The sequence below is a fragment of the Phyllostomus discolor genome, chromosome 4 (genome assembly GCF_004126475.2).
Source record: "Phyllostomus discolor isolate MPI-MPIP mPhyDis1 chromosome 4, mPhyDis1.pri.v3, whole genome shotgun sequence".
NCBI lineage: Eukaryota > Metazoa > Chordata > Mammalia > Chiroptera > Phyllostomidae > Phyllostomus > Phyllostomus discolor.
In genome coordinates, this window is record NC_040906.2 from 189,883,913 (window position 1) to 189,893,510 (window position 9,598).

Genomic DNA, 9,598 nt, shown 5'->3' on the forward strand with positions numbered 1-9,598 from the left:
TTGTGATGGTTGTATTGGGTTTTATAAAATTAATACTTACTTTTCCCACTAAGAATTTATAAATTCTTGTTTTTTTCCCTTAATTGGTTTTTATTTTCTCATGAAATAATCTCTCCTTAGAAATAGTTTTCTAAGGTAGAAAGCAACTTTCTAGGTGAAAATCGAATTTACTTTAAACATTCCTCTTAATCATTCTTACATCCACTAAGCTAATATTAACTTAATCCCTACTATGAGCACAATACTTGCTTATTTGGGTGCCATAGGGAATAAAGAACAATTTAACAAATAATCCTGAGGACTTCCAGTGAGGACGGCAGCACAGGTAAACATAGCTCACCTCCTCATACAACCACATCAAAGTTACAACTAAAATACAGAAAAACCATCAGTCAGAACCATCAGAAATTGACAGTCTGACAACTATGGAATTAAAGAAACCATATCCATCCAAACTGGGAGGAGGGGCAGAGATGAAGAACGGGCTGGTTCCACATCCGTGTGTGGTGGATAAAAACTTGGAAGGGATATCTCGGGAGCCAGGAGTCCCAGCCCCACACCAAGCCCCCTAGCCCAGGGTTCCGATGCCAGGAAGATAAAGCCCCATAATTTCTGGCTACAGAAACCAGTGGGGATTGAGTTGGTGGAAGAAACTTCTGTTGTCCCAAGCAGTTCCTCTTAAAGAAACCACACGTGGATTTACTCAAGACTCACTAAGTCTGAGCTCCAGCACTGGGATAGCAGTTTGAAATACACCAGTGGCAAGCAGGGAGGAACTTTGAAGCCTAAAGTGTCTGGCATAAACATGAGACCTCGAGGACAGCTTTCTGCCAGACAGAAAGGCAGGCAGAAGCTATTGTCCATTTTCTGAACTCTACCCCCAAAGAGCCAGAGAGCTAGCTGGCAGGCTAGTGCCATATCTGAGACTCGATAAACCTGGCTAATACTGTTTACTCCTCCCTGGAGATCCTCAGAGACTCCATCCCATCCAACTTTTGGGCCTACCCAACAACTTTTCCATATGAACAGCTGGTCTTGGCTCATGCTTAACAATTTCCTAAATCCTCTCAACAAGCAACAGCCAGCCTCAGTGAGCCCCAGTCCCCATACCACTTGCTAAGTGGCCCCAGGATCAGCACTAACAGCAACCAGCCTAGATTCACAGCTTGGTTTAGAATGGGAATCTTCAAACCCAGAACAAATAACAGCCATCTCAGATTGATTTATAGCTCAGGCACAATGGCCCCAGGTAGAACACAGGTGAAGGCTGACCTTGGCCTCTTCCACCCTGGAAATTCCAGGGCCTGTGCACCCAGTGGACAGCTACAGAGCACACTGGAGTACTATCACCCTGCCTTCACACAGCTGATCCTCCATGGAGGGCAAAAGCTGGTGGTCATGGTCACAGCTAATCCTTGCAACTGGCTGGCCTGGGTAAATCCCTCTGATTGACCTGCCAACAGTAACCAAGTCTCAACTACAAGAGACAGGTATACTCAGTGTACACGATAGGTGCATTTTGAGTACCCAGCTTGGGTGATAGGGAGGCTGTGCCACTGGACCTTAAAGGACACCTACTCCATTAAGCCATGCTACCAAGACAGGGAGCCATAGCAGCTCTCTCTCATACATAGAAACAAACACAGGGAGGCTGCCAAAATGAGGAGACAAAGAAACATGGCCTAAATGAAAGAACAGAGCAAGACTCCAGAAAAAGAACTAAACAAAATGGAGATAAACAATCTATCACATGCAGAGTTCGAAACACTGGTTATAAGGATGTTTAAGGAATTTTGTGAAGACCTCAATAGTACAAAAATGATCCAGTCAGAAATGAAGTATCACTAATTGAAATACAGAACAATATGTAGGGAAACAACAGTAGAGCAGATGAAGCCTAAAATCAAATCAATGATTTGGGACATAAGGAAGCAAACAACAACAAGAACAACAACCACCAATCAGGACAACAAGAAGAAAAAAGAATCCAAATAAATAAGATAGCATAAGCAGCCTCTGGGACAACTTCAAATGTTCCAGCATCAGTATCATAAGGGCACCAGAAGGAGATGAGAAAGAACAAGAAATTGGAAATCTACTTGAAAAAATAATGGAAGAAAACGTCCCTAATTTGGTGAAGGAAATAGACAGGAAGTCCAGGAAGCACAGATAGTCTCAAACAGGATGGATGCAAAGAGGCCCACTCCAAGACACATCATAGTTAAAATGCTAAAGATTAAAGATAAAGAGAGAATCTTAAAAGCAGCAAGAGAGAAGTAGCTAGTTACCTACAGGGGAGTTCCCCTGAGACTGTCAGCTGATTTCTCAAAAGAAAATTTGCAGGCTAGAAGGGACTGGCAAGAATTATTTAAAGTCATGAAAAGCTGGGACCTATAGCCAAGATTGCTTTACCCAGCAAAGCTATCATTTAGAATCAAAGGGCAGATAAAGAGCTTCCCAGAGAGCAAAAAACTAAAGGAATTCATCATCACCAAACCATTATTATATGAAATGTTAAAGGGACTTATTTAAGAAAAAGAAGATCAAAACTATGAACAATAAAATGGCAATAAATATGCACCTATCAACAATTAAATCTGAAAAACAAACTAACAAAACAAGAACAGAGACAGAATCATGGATATGGAGAGTTGTTTTGACAGTTGCCAGATGGGAGAGGGATATGGAGGAATGGGTGAGGAGGTGAGGGGATTAAGAAGTAGAAATAGGTGTTTACAGAATAGACATGGAGATGTAAAGTACAGTATAGGAAATGGAGTAGCCAAAGAACTTATACCCATAACCCATGGACATGAACAATGGTGAGGGGATTGCCTGAATGAGTGGGGGGTGCTGGGTGGAGGAGGACAAAGGGGGAAAATTAGGACAACTATAAAGCATATCAATAAAATATAATTAGACTGCCTGTGGATATAATCTTTAGCTAAGGTTTTCCTGTTTACTATTACCAGTACTGCTATTACTATTACTACTGAAACCGTAGTTAGAAAAATTGGCAGAGAATACCTAAGCAGTTGATACAAAAATACAATCCTCAACTTCAAAGAGTTTACAGAATAGAGCAGACACACAGGAAATGTTACCTGGTGATTCAACAGTACCTGAGATGTCACAAGGCTGTGAGTGACTAAGTATCAAGCGAATGCCATTGGTAGGACATGAGGGCTCCGAGTTCTAGGAAGGAGAAATTGTTGTTGCAAGAGAGGTTAGACAAGCTCATGAGAGGTGGGATGGTATCCAGCCTTAAATGGTAGGGAGTTCCTTGGAGGTTGATGAAAGGACATATTATGCGTTCTAGCCTAGAGAGCAAGCTTTGACCCGAAGCCCAGTGATGGGAATGAGCAGAGTATAATTTTAGGGAATCGGGCTGCACCCCCCTCAGAGGTTGGCAAAGGCTTGCTTGGGCTTTGTGATATCTCCAGAACTCAACATTCCCTACCAGACCATCGCCGAAACACCCTAGCTAAGATCTGAACAATGCGGTGTCTGGACCTGGGGAAGCAGGGGTGGCCAGGGGGCCTGAGTTGCCACATGATCTCATATGGAGAAGTGAGGGACCCAAAACACTTTGAACATTTCTTCCCCTTTCTTCCCTCCTACCACTTCCCTTTTAAATAGAAAAGGTGAAAAACCAGATAAGCAGGAAACAAAATTTTTGCTTTTGTTTTTACTCTCACCTGTGCAGTCTAATATTCTGTCTATACATAAAGTTGTTTCCAAATTTGGAGAAATGCCTATTCTTTGAAGTTTCCCATGAAGAATGCCTGATTCCAGTTGCAATGCACTCTGGCTTTCCACAGCTTTTTTTTTTTTTTTTTTTTTTTTTGGGCTAGGAAGATTTTCTAGTATTGTCAAAACTGATTTCCTTTCATCTTTCTTCCTCTTTCTAGGGTTGAAAATGATTAAGTTCCTCAGTCAACTTTTCTCGGCCAAATAACTTTATCATTATCATTGTTTCCTCTATGGGCTGTTTCTCAAACTTGTAATCAGCAAGAAAAAAATTACTTATTCTTAAATGCCTCTATATTCTCCATATCCCATTTTAAAATATGGGGCTAAAGAGTATTCTAGGGTAGCTTGTATCTGTATTGAGCATCAGAAAAAGGCCTCCTGTTTTCCTTTTACTGGATCAATCATGCTTTTAAAGGCTAAAGCATGAACACAAATAACTTATGTTGACTATGAACTCCAGATCATTTTCCTTATGACATCACAGAATTAGTCCTGCCATTGTGTGGTTTGTTTTTCTTCCCATGTGAATTACACTACAGAACCTTAATCGGTTTAATCCACCCACTTCTCCAGCTCATCAAGATCATTTGCACTTCTGTCCAGTTTTCCAAAGTGGAATGTACCACACCCGGTTTAATGTCATCTTCAGACTTAATAACTATATTCTCTACCCTCATCTAAATCACCTAAAAATAGCATCAGGTTAAGAACAATCACTCTGGAATCCCATGAGATATGCATCTCTGGGCTGACACTGGACCATTAATAATTACTTACTGAGAAAGGCCTTCTCCTTATGAATCTGCCTAATGAGATGATGATTTCAGGATGTAATTCTTTAATTGCTCAATGTCAAAGAAGACAAAACTTAAAACTGTACAATAGTCAAAACTATTTCATATCTTTGCCTTCTGCTTGGTTTTACTGGACTTGTCATGCTTCTGAGGAATAGCATTTGATTAATATGGGAGGATTTTTAAACACAGTTGCCTAGATTTGAACCAGCATGCTACTGTGTGTGTGTGTGCATGTGTTGATAAGACTGTAATATTCCTGGATCTGAATGTTATGGTGTTGAGTCTAGTTATTTGAGTTTTCTGATTTCGACTTTTAAAAATACAAGTGTACATTTCTCTCTGTCCATAGACACTTATCTCAAGTTTGCAAAGATAATTGCTAGCGATTCTGTGATGATTTCATTGACATGCCATTCCATGGTGTTTGCCAGTAATTATTTATTCATTCTGCCATCTGAGCTTGCAGGTCATGCATTAGCATATGCATTTGTGTAGTATAATGATTTTCGATTTATTGAGTAGAGTCATCATCTGAAGCACTGTAAAAACACAAGGATAAAAGCAATGCCTACCTCATATGTTTGTCACTTTACTGGGATAGACATGACAATTAGGAAATAAAAACACAGAAGAAGGAAAGGTCAATCGTACTGCCAATACATGGCTGGCAGCTGGCTCGATTTTTCTTTGGCACAACCTTTGGACTATAGCCTTTTTGTTTTAGAGGAGACCCACTGTAGGAAAATTCTTCCCGGAATGTGAGAATTTTGACAAGAGTTCTGAAAAAGAAATGGAACTTGCTAGTTGGAGGGAGAGCACAGATAGACAGACTGGTATAAAAACAAACAGGTTGTTTTCATCCCTCTGTTCTGTGAGAGGGATTTTCAGTAGCTTCCAAAGGAATTCCGTGTATGACAGGTATGTAGAGGAAGGGAGATTACTTGAAGCAGTCAACCTTTGTTTTACCTGGCTGCTAAATAGAAGAACCATCCAGGCGCCTGAAAATGGTTGCACAACACACAACATGTTGGTTATGATAGGGGTGTTCCTAGGGAATGGTGTTTCTGGTGCTTGAATTCAAAAAGGCTGTTGTCTACAAGCCATCCACTTGGTTGGGTGTTGTGACTCAGATGTTGATTGTGGTTCATGTGCACAGAGGTGGGAATGGAAATGATTTCCTTCGGGAAGGCTGGCTGAATTTCTTGCTGGCCATCTGCATACTGTTAAGGATATGTGTGTTTTTAAGAACTGTGCATACCGATGAGGCCAGACCTGGCCTGTGATGTGTCCTCACCCCTTCATCATTTTAGTCATCTTAACCCTAGTGGCTAAGGACATGTCCAACATGGTGTTATCTTTTCTTACAGCCTGGGCTGGGATCCTCACCCCTGGGATCACTCTTGGGATGAGTCAGTAAAAGGGTAGCTGCCACCTCCAGGAGGCCTGAGGTAGCAGTTAAAATGTACCTGTAGGGAGCAGAGGAATGAGTGATGTCATCTCTTCACTCCTTTCCTATTAGCTCATAGGACTAGTTTACTGTATTTCCTAACAGCCTAAAGCCTGGGCCTGAGAACACAAGGTTCCAGATGGCTAACCTGCAAAGTGAAGCAAGCGGGGTGTGGAGAGAAGATGAAGAGAGTCTGGCATGGTGAAGTTTGGGTTAGAACGCTGTGATGTCCAAGCAAGCAGTCCTAGTTATTAATGGGCCAGCCACAGAGGGTGTACGAGGTGCCAGTGATGTGGGCTTTGGAAAGCAGTGTCTGAGGGAGGTATACAAACTTAGAGCATCACTGCTTTCTTCTTAAGGTCTTTTCTCCTTTTATTCTCCCACATGCCCACTACTAAGCCTATAATAATGGTAATGTTAAGTGTCAAAGCATTCTGCTTTATACCAAAGATCTCTGAATGGGGCTACTGTTTATTGTATTCTTTGCTGGGTGAAAGGTTAAAAAAATGCATAAATATTTTTTTAATCCAGTCCATTCAGATTTTAATATTGAGCAGAGTACACAATACAATGAAGAGTATTGTACATTAATAATCTTGGCTTCTTGAAGATTTTGAGAGCATATAGATTTATGTTCTTTCCCTAAGTTAACACTCCAAAGCCTTGACTGATATCTTTCTTAGGTTGTTCATATTATTGAAGCTTTTCAGACTTTGGTACATGGTAAGGTGAAGCCTGACTGGTATAGAGATAATCACCTAAAGCTTGGTTGCTGAATTACAGATTCTACTTACCTAACAGGCACACAATAGCAGCTTCCACAATAGAGTAATATATTCCACGGAGGGTGCCAGGGAGGGCAAAGGGAACGTGTTATCCTGTGGTGGATCAACCCCCCTCTTTGATACTGGCTGGAAATAGAAGTTGAAACTTGCCACTGGTTGCATAAGGGATTCCTTTCATACAATTTGTCTAATTACAAACTTTTAAGTAGAGTGATCATTAGCTTCTGGGTAGAAAATATGGTGTTTTGTTTGAATAAATCCTGGTAATGCTTGGTCCCAAGATATACTCACTCTGCTTGCAAAAAGTGTAGTGAGGTGCTACCTCAGTTTTTGATGCACAGTGCAAGTTGATGGGAATATTGTCACATAATACATGAGTGTGCCGAAATGGGATTTCCTGCAATTTGCTGCAAGGCTGTTTGTTAAGGTGTGTAATTCGCTGACTGCATGTGTGATGCACCAGCGGGGGTCACGTGGGCCTGGGATGCTGAGTGTGAAGCTGGAAGAGACTATCTCTAATTACTTAGAGCCACTTTTTGTACTGCTTGGGTGCAGGGAAGCTTTGTTTGCAAATTCTGGCTTGACCTGGGTCTACTGCTGACCAGGCCTCTGACCATTTGTCTCTGGGGAAGCTGCGGTTAGCTGTTTTGTTTTTTTGTTTTTTTTTTAATTTTGAGTATTTTTTATTTTTTAAAAATTCTCATTTATTATAGTTGTCCCAGTTTTCCCCACTTTGCACTCCTTTGCTCAGCCCACACTCTTGCTGCCATATTCAATCCTAACACCATTGTCCATGTCCATGGGTCATTCATACATGTCCTTTGACTGCTCCCTGCCCCTTTTTTCCACCATTCCCCTCCTTGCCCTTTTCCTCTGGCAGCTGTCAGTCTATTCCCTGTTTCCATGTCCCTGCTTCTGTTTTGCTTGTTAGTTTATTTTTCTGATTTTAATACCTACACATTACATTTCACTTTCCCACCAATGGCTTGTGGGGTAAAAGTTCAAAATATTGAATTAACCTTCAGAAGCACCTTTTTATTGTTTTTCAATGAACTTTTTATTGGCCTCCTGCCCTGCCTCGGAATGCCCAGCTTTTCTGCCTTTAATGCCTCAGACCTTTGGTGCCATTGACCTAAGACATCACTCTGCCGTCCACAGTCCTGCAGGTCATGGTCTTTTGGGTGGTTTGTAAGGAGGGGCTCTTGCCTAGGGCATCAACAAGACTGAAGTCCTCCCCTTCTTCCAGTAGGCCATGGCAGGTGGCAATCTCAGCCTCCAGCTTGACCTTGATGTTCAGCAGGGCCTCATACTCCTGGACCTGGCACTGCCCCTCTGCCCGGGTCTGGGTCAGCTCTGACTCCAGGTGCACCAGGATCCTGTTGAGTTGTTCCATCTGCATGGAATAGCATGTCTGCACCTCTCTCAGGCTGTTCTCCAAACTGACCCTCAGATTCCTCACTGAGTCCAGGTCAGTCTCCAAGGACTGGACCGTACATCTCGGCTCCATGAGTGTCATCTCAGTAGCACCTATCTCAGCGGTCTGCCAGGTGACCACTGTGGTGCTCTCTTTTATCTGGTGGGATCGGTACTTGTCTAGCTCCTCTTGGTTCTTCTGCACAAACTCGTCATACTGCATTCAAATTTCCACCATGATTTTGTTGTGGTCCTGAGATTTGGGGGCATCGGACTCCATGGTCAACCCAGAATTGGCAATCTGATTTTGTAGACCATTTACTTCCTCCTCGTGGTTCTTCTTCATGAAGAGCAGCTTCTCCTTGAGAACTTTGACCTCTGTCTCTAGCTGCAGCCAAGTGATGTTGGTGTCATCAATGACCTTTCAAAGCCCACTGATGTCATTCTCCACAGACTGGCGCATGGCCAGCTCTGTCTCACACTTGCCTCTGAAGTCATCAGCAGCAAGACAGGCATTGTCAATCAGCAGAATGATGTGGGCATTGTCCACAGAGTTTGCAAAGATTTGAGCCCTGACATCCTTGATAGTCTTGAAATAATGCCCCCAGTCTCTGACCTGGGGTCCCTTCTTCTCTAAGTGCTCCCAGATTTTGATCTCCATTCTCCCATTATCAGCCTTCAGGCTCCTCACCCTCTCCAGGTAGGAGGCCAGGTGGTCATTCAGGCATTGCATAGTCTCCTTCTTGCTCTGTATGTCTCCTATGCCCCCCAGACCCCTGGCCATCCCTGCAGCCAGGCTCCTGGATCCCCAGCTGTCCTGAACTCTGGTGGAGCAGGACACCGAGATCCAGGAGCCCAAGCCCCCGGTGCCTGCATAGACGCTGGCCAAGCTGCTGGCTGGTGGACCCAGTAGCTGGGCAACTGCACGGAGCCCAGGGTCTGGTAGCTTGTGGAGTAGCCAGAGCGTGTGCTGAAGCTCATATTGTTCAGGGAGGAAGGTGAGAAGCCGAGACTCAGGTTGAAGCTGCCTAGAAGTGCCTTTTACCCCAATTTAAGAATTGTTTTTGACTAACTATTAAAAATAAGTTATCGATTAGTGTACCAGGAAGAGCAGTCTTTGGAAAGACCAGAATGGCACTTCCTATCTGTGTCTCCCTGGGCACGTTTACAAAATCTTTCTGAACTTCCTTCTACTTTGGGAGTAAATATGCTTATTTCTTCTTAAAGGTTGTTGAGAGCAGTAATGAGGTAATGGATGCCATATGTAAAGAGACTCACGCAGTGACTAGCTTAAATCAGTCCTACATCAAGCTGTGGTATGTCCAAGCTGGCTTCTCCTGGCTTGTGAGACAGTTGTTGAGTTTTCAGGAAATTGTGCTGGTTGGCAACACTTTGGTAGCCTG

At 42.9% G+C, this 9,598-nt stretch overlaps 1 pseudogene; it reads right to left on the minus strand.

Annotated features, from left to right (window-relative positions):
* Positions 1–7,884: 7,884 nt before the first annotated feature.
* LOC114495693 lies at positions 7,885–9,217 on the minus strand (annotated as a pseudogene).
* Between the last annotated feature and the right edge of the window lie 381 nt (positions 9,218–9,598).